We start from the raw sequence: 15698 nt of genomic DNA, 5'->3' as shown, positions 1-15698 counted from the left end.
AGACCGAGACGGAACCGAGAGCCCGGAGACCGGCACCCACTGTGCCCGCCCTGCCGACTCACCCCCCGCCGCTGCCGCCGCCGCCGCCGCCGCCGTGGGCCTGGGCCCACACTCACCGTCTCCCAGGATCCGGCTGCGGCTAGGCCCCACTCCCCACTCCGAGCGCCTCTTCCGCTTCCGGCTCCGGCCTCCGCCCGCGGCGGCCCCGCCCCTCGCGTGACGCAGCCGTCCCCAGTCCCTGCTCGACCGGGCTCGGTGGCCTGGCCGCTCTAGCCCCCGACTCCAAGGCTCTGGAGGACCCACCTTCGCCGCTCCGGTCCGGGCGGCAGCAGTGGAGACTGGTTCCGGGAGGGCAGAGGGGACGTCCCCCGCCGCGACCCGCCCCTGCCGTATCGCGCCGCACGTAGACCTCAAGACTCGACCGGGGTGCAGGCCCTAGCCGCGGGCGCCCGGAGGTGGACCCCCGACCAGGCCCGGGGACCCTGCCTGCTCTGCAGACCCGACCCCGCCCGTGCCCGCCAACCCTTTCCTGCTCGCGGAGGGGCGGGCATTGTTTCGCTTTTGCCTCAGTGAAAACCGGGCGGGCCTTGAGCGTCCCCTTGGCCCCGGGACCCCGGAGGGCGCCACAGATGACGGAAGCTGGTGTCGCTAGGCTTGGGAAGGCAGCTGCCACTCCCGGTTTCGGCGAAGACGCAAATGAGACCTTACTCTCTGTGTGGGGCTCTGTTAAAGATCTGCGGCACGTCCCTGTTCCCGTGTGCGTCCAGAACGGTTTCGGGGAAGATACCCGAGAGCCACGTCGGCGGGTTTCTGGAGGGACGCGGTCTGGGGGCAAGGGAGTCCCCTCTTCCCTGAGCAGCGCCGGACGCAGACCGGCACTGTGTCACAGTTCATGAACCCCAGGCTCTCGCGGTCAGGCCGCGCGGGCCATTCCTCCCAGCCACTCGACGCCCCTTTTGCCGAGGCTGCGCGGGTGGGATCACCGGAGCCCGTCCCGCCCCTGGCCCGGACGAGATAACGAGATCCCACTTTCCACAGGAGAAAGCCAAGGTCGGGTCCTTTGCGGGAACCTCAGGGATTGTGAGCGTTTCACGCCCCACGGCTCTCGCTGGTACCACCAGGCTACGCCGCGGGGAGCGGGAGTGGGAAGCCGGGGTACCCTCCCGGGACCGCTCTGTGGGGGGCGGGCCGCCCACTCCCCCAATGAGGGCTGGGCACGCCCCCGACGCGAAACGTCCTCTCCCGGCCCCGGCTGGCGCGCTGCGAGCCCATCCGCTCCCTCCGGACTTGTGGCGGTTCCCTCGGTGTTTGGTCTCTGGCTCTCGCTTAAACTGAGGTCCGACGGCGTGGCCTGAGCGGGATGCTTAGTACCCCCCGACCCCCAGTTCTCTGTTAGCTCCACCACGCCACCCGAAGTAACCAAGCGAAGCTAAGGCAACACGGAGGCTTTCTATGCTAATGCGGCCTCAAGAACGGATCCCGGTCCCTTCCCAACCAAATGCACCCGCGTCCCAAATTCAGAAGGCGCTTCCAGTATGCTGTGGGTGACCGAGAACCCGGCTGTCCCCACCCCTCGGTCCCGCTCCCTTAGGATCCTGTCTCCGGGGTCAGAGGTAATGAGTTGCCATTCTTGGCCCGGGGCGCCGTGCGTGGCCTGTGGCCACTGCCTGCATTAGCCTGGTTTCATTTCGGGGTTTCACCCACACAGACAAAATGAAAGGTGTCTCCCCCCACTTCACCCCAAGCGTCATGGCTCCTAGAAGCCGGGGCTGCGTAGGTAGCTGAGGGTGGAGGAGCTCGGGGAGGCTCCTGTCTTCCAGCCATGCACTGGGCGCCGGGCTCCGAGGGGGCAAGTCAGGCGCATCTTCCCACATCGGGAACCCAGGAGCCCCTGCCTCCGGCTAAGGAAGCCGCTCTCCTCCTCTGAAATGGGGCAGGAGCCATCTCCCAGGCCCCTCTCCAAAAGCAGTTCCATAGCTGTCCGGTGCCTCAGATTCTACCATTAGAGCTTCCTTCTTTTGTCTTTTTTGTTCCTGAAAGAACTCACACCTAGAAGAAAAAGAGGCAGAGTATCAGATAGGCACTTGGAAAAAGATCTAACCTGAGGTCAGGTACAGGTACCCCCCCCCCCCATCTCATTACCGCCACTGCTGGAAGGCTGTAACTTTGACAGCTCTTAGCTGGGGAGTTCAAATGGTGAGCCACCTTCAGAGGATCCTTGCTCCACATACCCAGCCCCTTGGGACCCACCATTTTCCCCAGGTCTCTACCCTTGTACCCACCAAGCCTTTGCTGTGTGGGCTGAGAACTGCAACACAGTTCCAGGGCACCAGGGAAATGCCCCTGCCCTGTGCCCTGCTCCCAGCCACCTGAGACCCACCGCAGCTTCCATCCCTCTTGATCTCCCTTTTGCCCTGCTGGGCTCCTGGCTCAGCTAGATGCCTTCTCCAGACCCCAGGTCCTCTGATCCCTTCCTTGTCCTGCTGCCCTTGCTCTCTCTAGTCTGCCACATCCATCTTTGGCTTCTCTGGGGCAGTTAATTCACCTTTGAGCTTCAGCTCCAGGGGCAGGTTAGCCTTCCTGGGCGCTCCAAGGGAGAACCGGACTCCCTGCCCCTGTGCTCCTGCAGCGTTGGGGGCTGTCCCTTCCTCTCTGCACAGGCTCTGTGAATTCAACATCTGGCTGGTGCCACTCCCCACTCCCACAGACCAGCGGACCAGGAGCCCTCCCACACCCAAGTTAGGTAGAGTCTGGGTTCTCAGTAAGCGCTGGGGCCGTCTGTGGGGAGGACCTGTTTTTAATGGGAAGACTGAGCTCCCAGCCAGAGTGGAGTTGTGGTGGCTGCGCCAGGGCTTGGGAGATGGAGGCAGCAGACTGTCATCATAGTCCATCTTGGAGAGGCCTTGCATGGTGGTGAAATGTGGAGAGGGAAGTTCGGAAGTGGCTGCAAGAATGTGGGCCTGGAGTCCAAAGAGGAGAGTGTCAAGGTGTCTGCAGGGAGAGGGCTGGTGGGTGGTAGTGCCATCCTGAGCTGGGAGCGGGTCTGGGAATGTGAGGAGTGAACAAGTCAGTTAGGGGTCCGGGGGAGCTCAGCCCAGTAGCTCAGTAGGTATCTTCTCCCTGTGCCCACACAGAGCTGGGGCAGGGTGCCTGGTGCCCACGTGCGTGGGTGGGAAGACAGTGGTAGGATTCTGAGGCTCAGTCCCTGGAGGTTAAGTGGGTGGGGCCTAGGGCTCAGGTCCTCCATCTTCCAGCTAAAGCTATGGAAGCCAAAGGGGAACTGAAGCAGTAACTTGGTTTAAGGGTTTCTGACCTCTTACGCTGGAGCTAATCTACAGTGTCCCCCAAAGGTTCCCCTGTCCCCTGCAATTTCCAGACTCCCATACTGGGAAGGGGAGCTGCAGGGGTTGGGGAGTGTGGGCCCAGTTTGCAGTGGGCCCCCTTCATGACCTGGGACAACTGACATCCCCTTCAGGCTTCTGTGGCCCCTCCCGAAGCCGGGGAGGGCCAGGCGAGCTTGGCTGTTCAGCAGGTGGCTGGGCCAGAGTCAGCACCGAAGCTCATGGCAGTTGTTGGAACTGAGAACTGTTCGGCGGGGTTGGGGCGGACGTTCATCTGAAATCTGAATCACCAGGGAAGATCCTGAGCCAGGGTGTTGTCGGGTTTGTGCAGGCTCAGCGCCAGGGCCTCAGTTTCCCCATCTGAAGAGGGGCCTCGGAAGCTGGTGCCCTAGCTCCAGGGTCTCCCATCTGTCCTGCTCTCAGGAACTGCACTGTGCAGGAACCCCATGGACCTGCCTCCCCTCCTGCCCCTACCGCGCTCCTGTCACTTTTGGCCACTGGACTGTGCCTGCTCGATGAGCGCCACTGGAGGGTGCAGGTGAGTGTGGGAAAGGTGGGCATGGCAGCTCCTGAGGCCCACGCTGAAACCTGGCTCCTCTTTCCTGGCAGGTGCTCAGAGAGAGCCCTGGAGCAGGTTGGGAGGCTCTCAGAGAAGGCCCTGTGTAGGTACAGCTAGCAGAGAGCTGGGGGCATTGGGCCAAGCTGGCTGGCCACCTGGGGGCATCGCTGGAGGCTGTGTGAAGCAAGCACAGGTGCTGCGGAGGTAGGGATGTGAGCTGGGACTCTCCAGGGCCCCGGGCAACCTCCTCATGCAGGAGCAGAAAGTGAGGGTTAGGGTCCCATCATCCTCTCCCTGATCCTCCTTGATTATCTGTAGCCTCAGGGAGGTCCCCTAAGCTAGCAAGGTCCTCTTCCCAGACTGAGAGCTCCAGAAGGCTCGGGGCTGGTGCTCACATCTGGGGTCATGTTCTCGGGAAGGCTTGTCAAAGTCTGGGGCATCCAAGGAGGACAGATGGGAAGTGGGTTCCCAACAAGGCTGCTGTGCTTAAGTGTCATCTCTGTGAATGGCGCCCTCTGCAGTTGCACAGTGCATTGCTTGGTGTGGCTAGAGGCGCTGATTGGAGGCGAAGGAAGGGCCTGGGTCCCTGCGGCTCCCCAGGAAGTCACAGGGAGGGAGGGGCTGGTTTTAGCTCAGCGGACAGAGGAGTTTCCTTCAAGGGCCATTTGCCCCTGGTGAAAAGCTGCAGTCCCCAGGGAGAGAGGAAGGCAATGGTTCATGCAAGCTGAGGGTTCTAGGGGAGGTATCCAGCACCCCTGCCCCATGTGAGGATGTGGCAGGCAGGGCCACCCTGTGATGGTCTAGGTACCTGAGCCTTTAGTGACCTGGGGGTCTCAGCCCACAGCTGCCCCTCCTAGAGCTCCTGCTCCTTACAGTGCCTGGAGTGACTCTGGGGACTCACCTGACAGCCTGTCTTCTCCTGCCTGACAGCTCTCTGTCATTCCACGACAGGTCCTCCTGCTGGGGCTCTAAAGCCATCAGCAACTGGTATGTCCTAGGTCCAGCTGGAGGTGGAGGGTCACACATCTGGAGCCCGTAGTGGTAATAGTTGGGCACCCCCTGGGAGCTGTGTCCCTTGTGCACAAGCCAGGACATGGGTCCGTGCTGGGCTGGCAGGTGGGCCCCTGGTGGGCTTATCGCAGTGGGTGGGAGCCAGCAGGGCCTGGTGGAGTCAGCCTGCTTTATCAGAATCTGCAGGCACTGCTGTGCTAGGGGCAGGGACGGCCCTCTCCAGGGGCTCAGCACTGCCTTCAGCCCTCCCCACAGCAGGAGGAATGCTTCCTGGCCCACCTGGAACAGGGACAGCAGTGGAGGCCAAACCAGGACGCAGAAGACAAACCAGGGCGCCAGTCGTGCAGGAGGGGCCTAGTGGCAAGAGGTCGGGCAGGATTCTGCTGTTGCAGATAGAAGTAGAAAAGGCCAGCTGTGTTTGGACCAGAGGAGCCAACAGCCCCTTGGCCTAGAGCCTCCTCTAAGTGGGTGCATGGGCAGGGCCCCGAAGACTGGCCCTACCTTTACTTCATTCTCTGGTCTTCATTCTTGGAGCAGCAGCTGGGGAGGGAGGGAGGGAGGGACATGCAAAGATTTCTGTGCAGCCCAGAGAGGGACAACCCTGCCCCCATCATTTGGGAAGACCCTGCCGTTACCCAGCCAACTCCCCTCCTGGTTCAGATGGGAAAACAAAGCCCCAAGGATGGGGAAGAACTCATTCAGGGTCAAAACAGTGTGGTCTGGAGGCTGTGAGGACACCCTGGGATCCTGGACTGAGCGGACCTACAGGAGATGCTGGTGTCAGGCCTGCAGGGGTGGGTTGGGGACAGGGCCCAGGCACTTTGGGGCCCTGGTGGAGTCTTAACCACTGCCTAGGCTCAGGACATGATCCTCCCGCAGAGCAACTGCTGATGCTTGCCCCAGAGGCCCGAGACAGCTGGCACGGTCAGCCCCAGGGGTATCCAGGGTGCCAACTGAGCCAGCCTGTGTCCACCTGTAGCAGGGGGCAGAGAAGCACGGGAGTCTGGGCCCTGTCCTTGGGGGATTCCAAAGTCAGGGGAGGGACCCTAGGGACAGCATGGAAAAGAGAGTGTCCAGGAGGGACAGGCTGGAGCAGGGCCTTGACATAGTACTACTCTAGCACGCACCACTCACATCCCGGAAAGAGAGCGCCCTTCGGTACTGTGTGTCTTGGTACCGTCCAGCCTTAAATCATCTGGTCCAGAACTAAAGCCTGGAGTTCAGAGAAGCCTCTAGGGGCTGGGTTCAGAGGAGGCCTTCTGGAAGAGCCCCACAGCCCCGGTGGATGCTAAGCCATGACTGGGTGGAGTGGGAGGTCTTCACAGGTGAACAGGAGACTCAGAAGAGCTAGGCAGAAGTGCCAGTGACCAGTGGTCTGTTCACAGCAGCCGTCCTGGCCGCCTCAAGGACAGCAGGAGTCAGAGGGCCCTGGGCAGGCCCCGGGGGCAGAGCACCAAGGCCACGTGTGGGGAGGGCAGTGTGGCTGGCAGTACTGGAGGTGGCCCCTGGCCAGGAGACCCGGCAAGTGGCTGCTCAGGCCACCGCCCCAAGATTGTCCAAGCTGGAGTGGGTGTCCTGCTCCCCACTGGGTGAGATGACCCTGTAGGCAGGAGGTGGGCCAGCCTCTGTCTCCAGCTGCAACAATACTGAGCCCCAAATCCTGAACCATGTGGCCAAAGCCAGCCTCCCTTCCCCCAGGTATCAACACTCCTGCTTGTCCCATTCTGGCTCTTTTTGGGGGAGCGTGTGGGAAATCTTTCAGCTCCAACAAGTCCTGTCTCTGCCACACGTGGCCAAGACTCTGCTGCTGACCCAGAGCCAGGCTGGAGGGTGGGGGGCAGGGAGGCAAGATGACCTTCGCTGCAGGGTTCAAGTCAGGAGGCTTGGGAGTGGGAGTGCCCAGGACAGACTCTGTGTGTGTAGGGGCCTCGGAGGAGGCGTCTCTGCCCCAGTCCCCATCCCAGCCCCCACCCCACCCCATCCACATAGTGAGGACATCTCTGCAACTTGTAAAGAAACCATTAAAATCTCGCCAGCTGGGGGCCCCCCCGTCTGCCTTCCCATCCCTTCCCACAGGCCCCTCCTCCTCGCTCTCTTGCCCATTGCCCAGGCCTCCCTACTGCCGGTGAGCTAGTCTCTTCCTGCTCTTAGGACGCCCGATAGCTTTACCCTACACTTCCTCCCCTTCTCCTGCAGCTTCCTTGTTCTATTCTACCCAGCCGCCCACTCATCCATTCGTCCGTCCGTCTGTCCATCCATCCATCATACGTTCACTGAACATCCACTTCTGGCCTCTTCTGTGCACAGGAGAACTGAAGTCAGATCAGCCCACTCCTTGTCCCCAAAAGCTTGTGGTTTGGCTCTGCACAATCGTCAAGGGGGCAGTTACGATTTAATATGCCTGCTCAGGGGACAGGCGCTGTGGGAGTTGGGGGGATGCGCAGCAGATCGGTAAGTCCTCCATATCGAGGGGATTTCTGAGCCTCTGAACCGTCACGGAAGGATGGACAGGCATCCTCAGCAAAGACAAGATGGGCGGAGCACATGCAAAGGCCCAAAGACAAGAGGCATGAAGGTGGCGGTGCTGTGAACAGTCCCTGCCCCAACTGAGAAGCCGAGCGGGTAAGGGGGTGAAATGTGCATCAGGGGCCAGAGCAAGGGCTGGGGTGCCCCGGGCCCTGTCCACCAGACTTGAACTCATTTAGTGACTGCCTCCTTCCGGCTGGTGCCCTCCCTTAGTCTCCAGGGCAAACGTTTATGTGCACAAGCAGACAGACTGGTGGACACACACCTGCCCCCCACCCCAGAGACACACACCTGTTCCCAGATGCACGTACACAGACACAGAGAAACAGAGGCAGCAAGGAGGTGGCTGGGAGAAGCAGAGATGCAGAGCCCCAGGTTGGGGGCGCGCTCTGCCGCAGTGGGGCTGATCTGTTGGTCCAGCTGGAAGGAGCATGAGAGAGGGTCTCGGCAGCCCTGCTTAGTTGGCCTTGAGCCTCATAAAATGTGGGGTTGGTCTGAATCAGTGTATCTCAAGCTGGGGTCTGGAGCTTTGCTCTGACAGGGCTGTTCATTCCACAAGGCAGCATATTTGCTGTGATTGTCTGCAACCGTGATTGTGTATTTATACAGACAGTGACTGTGAATTTGTATGGAAAGAAATCTCAAGTTTTTGTCTGTTTCTTGATCCAGACCCCTGAGGATGGAAGTGTCTCCCCAGGGCCTGGAGAGAGAGTCTACACTTTCTGGGGGTGCATGCTGGTCAAGATGGGGGTCTGCAGTGGATGACGTCAGTGAGAAAGCAGGGCACACAGTGCCAGGGGGCTGGGCCCTTGGGCAGATTCAGGTGCCTGGAAGGAAGCGGTGTGTGGGGGGGCCCTATGCAAACAACATGCAAAGGACCCCCAAACCAGTGTCCACGTGGCCCCAACTCTAGGGCCTTCCAGTCCTCTGCTTCTCAGGGACAGCGTAGGCCATTTTTCTCCAGTGCCCAGGGAGGCCTGCCCAGGACTCATCCTCTGTGAGCAAGCGGGTGTCCTGGGCTCTGCGCCTGTCCAGGGAGGGTGGCCTAGGATTCTGCCCTGGGTCATCGGCAGGGGTACCATGGGGAGCAACCAAATGGCCAAAGTCACAGCAGGGCGGAGGCCCTGAGGGAGAGTGGGCAACAGCTGGCTGGCAAGAGGGTGTGAGGGGCTCCCAGGGCCACCAACACTCTCCACCTCCATCCATCCCAACCTCAAGCTCCTTCTACCCCGACCCTTTCCTGGGCTCTACCTCAGTCTGTCTTCCTCTGCTCAATCCCAAGATTCTCTGCTCTTTGCTGTTCCCAAATTAGTGGTTGATGGTGGGCTCTGGAGCCTGAATACTGGGCACAAACCATGTCTTCACAGTGCACTCACCACGTGACCTTGGGCAAGTCACTCTCCCTCTCTGGGCTCATCTGTAAACAAAGAAGCAGACACCGAGAGCAGCTGCAGTTCTCCATCAGCGGTGTATGAGGGTTCCGGCCGGCAAGCGTGGAAAAGGCTTTCATGGCTCGCAGTCACAGAAGCGTTGCTCCCGTCAGTCCGCGCTTCACGCCACCGCACGCGTGGCTGCCCAGAGGGGAGAGGCCCCCTTCCAGTCAGGGTCCTGCTGGGGCCAGGGAGCTGCCGCACGGGGTTCCATCTCACCCCCCTCTGTGGTAGTGTGCTAGGGCTGCCCTGACAAAGACCGAACCCAGGGGTGTGTGTGTCCAAACTTTCCTTCTAGAAGAACACCAGACAGATTAGATTAGGGCGCTCTCTAATGGCTTCGTGTTACCTTGATTACCTTGCAAAGACCTTATCTCTAAAGAAGGTCACATTTTGAGATACTAGGGGTTAGAACACAAACATAGCTTTTTGGTGGGAGTATAGAGTTCAACCCGCAACGCCTCCCAATTTGCTTCCTGTTACCTTCCTGTTGGGTGGGTTGGATCTGACTGGAGATCTGGGGGACCCAGCTGTTCTGTTTTGCTCTTGCCCTCACTTAACGCCAGGCCCCTGACACGGCTGTAGAAAGACCGTAGGGGCCGCAGGACGGGCCGTGGGCCCTGCTCAGTGAGCCCCCGGGCAGACTAGGGTCCAGGCTGGACACTGGACTCCTGTCTGCAGGCCAGGCCCTGCCCAGACCCAAGAGCCTGCGTGTGTGTTTCTGGGCACAAGAGGATGGGGTCCCCTCAGATGGACCAGCCACAGCAAGAGGAGGGCCTGGGGAAGAAAAATCAGATGCCTGCCGGGATCCAGAGGTGGAAGGTGGGGAGGAGCTGGAGGCTGCCTGGGGTACCCTCATGTCAGTGTGGCCTGGGACTGCCCTGAGCCCAGAACAAGAAGGAGAACCTGGACAGTCCAGTCAGCCTGGAAGGGAGGCCAGTGTCCCTGAGTCCTAACGGCCCACCCTCTTCCTACAGGTGCAGGCCATGGCAGAGCCCCCCCGCCAGCCCCCAGAGTCTGCACAGGGCAGGTGAGCTCCGCATCCCCTCAGCCCCCTGCGGAGGTCTGGGGACAAGACTGGCACGTGCTGAGTAGGCACCAGCCAAGCCTACTCCCCAGCCTGTGGGGGAGGGCCCTGGGGAGTCCTCCCTGGACCTCTCAGGCGGGGAGGACAGGACTCCTAAGCACACGGATGAGGCAGTGGCCTGGTAGCCCTGGCTGTCGTGGCTCAGCTCTTCCTCTGTACAAAGTGCATCAGGGCTAAGCCTCTGCAGGCCGGGCCTGGTGCCCAGGGACCTCACTCAGGGAGACGGGGGAGGGTTTGGGGACCTGGCCTGCTCTCAGAGAGCCCCCAGGCTGGGCGGTGTAGCGTCTAGGGAGCACTGAGGGAGTATCACCATTCGTATTTTTGGATTCGGGGGACTCTGTAGTCACCTGTACAGAGTAGAGGAGTGGAATGAGGCCATCCTGCTCCCTCCCGCGAGGGCTGTTCTGTCAGCCTCTCCCAGCACCTGACGGCCATTATGCCCCTTATTTGGGTCAAGGCGGAGTTCCCAGGCAGGCCCCCATGAGAATAGGCCTCCGAGAGCAGGGTGGGGTGATGTCCTGCAGCACCAGATCAGGTTAGGAGCCAGTGACCCCCTCTCTCCACACCCTTCCCCAGACTTCCCTATAGGATGGGCTGGAGCTGGCCTGGATGTGTGCTGAGCTCCAGAAAATCTGGGACCCAGAGCTGGAGGGGCTCAGCGGCCAGCCCCAGAAGGTGCCCAGAACCCGGTGTTTGGCACCCCTCCACCTCTGTGCCTCTGCCGGGCCTGCACGCCCAGGGAGCCCACAGTCCCCTATGCCCAATCCCCCGTGCCCCTGACCTGCCCTTCCCAGACTCACTCAAACCCCTCCCCGCCACTCACTGCCCGCTGCCCTCCTCCCCAAGGTGGCAGAGAGCCCTCGCCAAGAAGCTGGGGTTAGAGCAGCAGCTGGTAGAAAAGTGAGGACCATGGAGTGAGGGCACCCGGATCTGAGGGGCTCTGCAGGGAGAAATCCCCTTCCCTCACAGAGGTGCTCACACTTCCTCCCTTCCCGTAAGGATCTGGGATAGACAGGTGAGGACATCTGGGGACATGCTAAGAGAGCCCTCTCATCCCTGGGGGGGGCGCTGGGGGGGGAGCGGAACAGTTCCAGGCCTGGGACTTGATGTATCATCTCCTGGTCTGCCTTCTCTCTGGGGAGGGGGGCACAGGGGAAGAAGCAGGAGAGGCATGGCTAGGTGGGCTCTGGAGGCACAGGGAGTTAGGACATCTGGGTTCCTGGGCCTGGGGTCACGAATGAAAGGAGAGTGGCCTTCAGAGCCAAGAAGTCCTGTGCTCGCGTCAGCTCCATCACTGACCAGCTCAGTGGGCAATGAGCAAGTCTGCCTTCTCGAGGCCTCAGTCTCCGCATCTGTTAAATGGGGATACCACCTTGCCTACCTCAGAGGTTGGCGTGAGGATTACATGAGACGGTGCCCCTGGCTCAGTGCCTGTTGCCTCGTTCCCCTGAGTCTCCCCCGGGGTCCAGTTAGGGGGAGTCAGAACTAAGGTCATAAAACCATGGATGTGTGCCCAAGACCACCTGCACAGAGGGCTTTAGTCACAATGTCTGTTTATCCAGTATTTCGTCCACAAGTCATTATTTACAGTTAATAAACTCAGGAAACCATGTGCTGTCACGTGCAGCTGCCAGTGATGGACAATGTAGCAAGTTCCAGTGCCCGGGACAGTCCTGTCTTACACTTGCATACCAGGGAGGGCCTCGTCTTTCTCACTCCGCATGAAGGGGCCTCGTGGGGTGGGGATTCCTATCTTTTGCCTCAGCTGCTCTCCGGGGACCCCTAGAGAATGGGGTCCTACCTGCAGGTGGGACCTGGGAGACGCCAAGAGTTCTGACCCTGAGGTTGAGAACTGGGTCCCTAGAGGGCGGGAGCTGGAGCTGTGAGCATCAGCACTCCAGCACAGGGAGGGCAGGGACCTCCAGCCACCTCTCAGCGCCTGAAGGTAAGAGCTGGGGACTCTCCAGAGGGGCAGGCGGAGTGAGCCCTGCCTTCCTAGGGGACCCAGGCCCAGTTACTCTATCCGCCTTCATCTCCCCATCTGCAAGGTTGGGGCGGGGAAGGCCCAAAGGGTCCTTCCAGTTGGGCCTTTGCTGGTTCTGGAAGGACTCCTCAGTTCGCCTCCCCTCCCTGGGAAGAGCTGGAGTTACTCCTCACTGGTACCCGGCCTGCCTCTCTGCCCTCTGTGGGGTCAGCTGCTGCTTCTTCTGTCCCCAGATGTCAGACAAAGCCCAAGAGCCATTGAAGAGAGGTCTGAGAAAAGCTGGCAACCGGGGCACTGCCCTGACTGGGGGAGAAAGGTGGTGTGGAGACTGAGGCTCACAGCCTCACTCTGCCACACAAGACACTGAGGTCAGCCCTTTGTCCCCAGTGAGGTGACAGTGGACTGATAGGCTTCAGGAACCAGGGTGGGCAAGGACTCCCTGGGGAGAGGGCAGGCCTGTAAGGCTATGCCTTTATCCCCTCATGCTGGGGTTTCTGTCAGGCCTGAGCAGTGGGACCTGTCACAGGTGGCTGTAGTCAGAGGTCTCCCTGTCCCCTGCCTGCCACAGGGCCTGAAATGCCCATGTTGACACAAGGCCCCTGACTGCCAGTGCATGAGGCCCCTTGCCCTTTCCCAGGAGGACCCTGTGGCTAGGAGCTGGGCAGGGAGTGGCTAGTGGGGTGCTGGTGTCCTTGTGGGGCTTTGTTGGTCCATTCACTGCTCTGGTGTCAGCAGAATGATAACCACAGACCTTCTGCTTTCTGGTGAAGGCCTTGGGCACTGGGCTTTAGACTTTTCAAAGTGAGTTCTGATTCACTTGTGACTCAGATCACTCTATAGTCCCCATTTTACAAAAGGGAAACTGCCCAAACAAGGGCAGTAAATTGCCCAAAGTCACTTAGCAGAACAGCAGCTAAGACCCCTGGTTCCCCTAATCTGTCCCAGAAAGGTGGTTTCTCGGTTCCAAGCTTGAAAGAATGGCCATCTTCAATGGCCACAAGCAAGGCCGGCCTAGAGTTAACCTCCCTTGAGGTCACCTGGTCATTTTCTCTTTCTCTCTCTCTTTCTTTCAAGATTTTATTTACTTATTTGACAGAGATCACAAACAGGCAGAGAGGCAGGCGGAGAGAGGGGGAAGCAGGCTCCCTGCGGAGCAGAGAGCCCAATATGGGGCTTGATCCCATAGAGGCTTAACCCACTGAGCCACCCAGGCGCCCCTCATATTCTTTTTCTGAACTTCCTTCCCCACCTTGCTGTGTGTTTCCTTGCCCTATGGAGCTCTGTAAGCTGGGCCATGTGCTTCCAGAATCCAAACCCTACTCAACTCTGTTGCTCTACACTCTCTCCATCTACTGACTTAACTGAAGCAGAGTTTTGCAGAGGGGGACTCTGGCAGGGTGGAAGGACAGAATACCTCTGAGATTGCTTCTCCAGTGTCCTCTTCTGCAAAATGTTCTCTGCCCTCCCTGCCATTCACACCACTGCTGTGGGGGCAGCCAAGTTCTCAGTGGATGTGTCCAGCTGAGCCAATGGCCCCTTCCTGATCACTAGACTTGAGACAAGATCTTAGTTCTCACCAGGGCTGAAGACTGGACACAGAAGTTGGGAAGTGTCAACCGCTCTTTTTCACAGTGGAAAAAGCTGAATTTCAGTGACAGCAAATGGAGCCGACAATTTCCAGGAAGTGGAATTGGGATGGAGATATTCTGGTTCAGCCCAGGAGGTCTCCTGTACAGAGCAGACATAAACCTGACCTTTGGCACGGTCATGTCATGTTGCCCTGGGGCCTGGGCAGCAAGGTGGGCTGGTCTTCAGGAGAGGAGTACCTTCCATGGGCAGCCCAGGTCCCGCTGTCCTTGGGCTCCTCCACACCCTGAAAATAAATCCCTCTCCTTTCTGTTTACATGGGCCCGAGTGGTTTGGGTCCCCTGCCAAGGACCCAGCGCGCTCCAGAGCGCGGCGCTCCTGGACATCCCTCCCTCCGGCCAGGAACCCACCCTGCACCGGCTCACCGCCGCAGAACGGCTCCTGTTTGCTTCCGGGCGCAAGCGCGACCCCGCCCCGGCCTTCCTGTCGGTCCCTGTGTCCCAGCAGCCGGCTTTGTACCTGTTTCCAAGCATAGCAGGGCCCCCACTCGTCCCGGTCCTGCTTCTCTGGTCTGCTCCTTCTTCCCTTCCCTCTGGTGGTGATTCCGAACCTTCCTCCAGAAGCCGCAAGCCACCGACTCCCCTTTCCTTCTGGGCAGGGACCCGCAGGCTAAGGTGCAGCGGGCGTCCGGGCTTCCCTCCCTGTCCCGCCCCCTCGCCCCCACTGGCTATGTGGAGGACACGTGACCAATTCTAGCCAATGAGATGGGGGAGTTTGCGGCGCGGAATCCGGCCGCTGCTCTTGGGGAACGTTGGGGCTGTTAGTGGCCGACAGGCGACTCCCGGCTGTGCAGAGCAAGGGGCACGTGGGCAGAACGGAGACTTGGGACACCTAGACCCCCCCCCGCCCCAACCTCTGCTTTCTTCTGTCCCCGGGCTGGCTTGCCCCTGCCCCTCACTGAAGAGAGGAACCTGCAGGAGGAGTTAGGGCAGCTGATCAGAGTCCATTCCCCGCCCAGCTATTCACCAGATGTGTGACTTTGGCCAAATTTCTGCTCTTCAGTTTCTTCATCTGTAAAATGAACCAACTCACTGCCTCATAAGGGTGTGGGTGGAGTGGAAATGAGACAATGCGGATAGAAAGCTTAGCCGTTCCTGGGAGGGCAGGCTCTGGGCGCTGTCACCACTGAATTATAACCCCTCTACAAGCTCTTCTCACTAGCTAAAGGACCTCATGCTAGTTACTCAACTTCTCCATACCTCAGTCTTCTGCTCTGTAAAATGGGAACAATAGTCCCATCTCATAAATGTGTAGAGGATCCAAGTAGATAATTCATGCAAACAGCTTTTTTATTTTTTATAGATTTTATTTATTTAAGACAGAGAACAGACAGAGAGAGACAGACAGAGACAGCACAAGCCAGGGGAAAGGGTGAAGAAGCAGACACCCCCCCCCCCCCCCCCGAGCAAGGAGCCTGATGTGGGGCTCAATGCCAGGACCCTGGGATCATGACCCAAGCAGAAGGCAGATGTGTAATCGACTGAGCCACCCAGGTGCCCCTCATTCAAAGAATTTAAACAGCACACACGTCTTCAGAAATTTGCTGTCAGGTCTCCTGGGGCACCCTTGGAGTTCCTTTGGGGTATGAAACTAGGAGCAGAATTGCTGGGCATGTCACTTTACTAGGTAATGCTAAAGTGTTTTCCAACGTGGTTAGACTAATCTACACTCCCTGGCAGTCTGTGAGAGTTTCCATTACTCCCCATCCTTGCCAAGACCTGGTATTGTAAAACTAAAGTTTGTGCCAATCTGATGGCATGGAATGGTTTTCTGTGGATTTCCTTGATCACAATGAAGTCCAGACATTTTTATTTCCTCTTCTAAAAAACACCTGTTCATGACTTTGCCCCCTCTCACCAGCCCTTCTTTTTGCCCACCCCCGCCCTTTAAATGATTTTATTTATTTGACAGAGAGAGCACAGCAGGGGGAGCAGCAGGCAGAGGGAGAAGTAGGCTCGCTTAGCAGGGAACCAGATTCCGGGCTCCATCCCAAGACCCTGGGATCATGACCTGAGCCAAAGGCAGATGCTTAAAGACGAAGCCATTAACTTTTAACAGTAAGCATTCACACACACACACACACACACACACACACACACACACACACACACAC

The 15698-nt window shown here is 59.2% G+C and overlaps 1 long non-coding RNA gene across 1 annotated transcript; it reads right to left on the bottom strand.

Moving 5' to 3' along the window:
* Nucleotides 1-4856: 4856 nt before the first annotated feature.
* LOC116872035 lies at nt 4857-14200 on the bottom strand. Its single transcript, XR_004383583.1, has 3 exons — nt 14045-14200; nt 10164-10167; nt 4857-5451 (listed from the first exon to the last, which is right to left on the bottom strand). It is a non-coding gene; the product is annotated as an uncharacterized LOC116872035 (long non-coding RNA).
* Nucleotides 14201-15698: the final 1498 nt, after the last annotated feature.

Source organism: Lontra canadensis, unplaced genomic scaffold, assembly GCF_010015895.1.
Source record: "Lontra canadensis isolate GAN:19392208 unplaced genomic scaffold, GSC_riverotter_1.0 scaffold28, whole genome shotgun sequence".
Classification (NCBI taxonomy): Eukaryota; Metazoa; Chordata; class Mammalia; order Carnivora; family Mustelidae; genus Lontra; species Lontra canadensis.
Note: the sequence above shows the minus strand (reverse complement) of the source record. Positions and strands in the feature narration are given on the sequence as shown.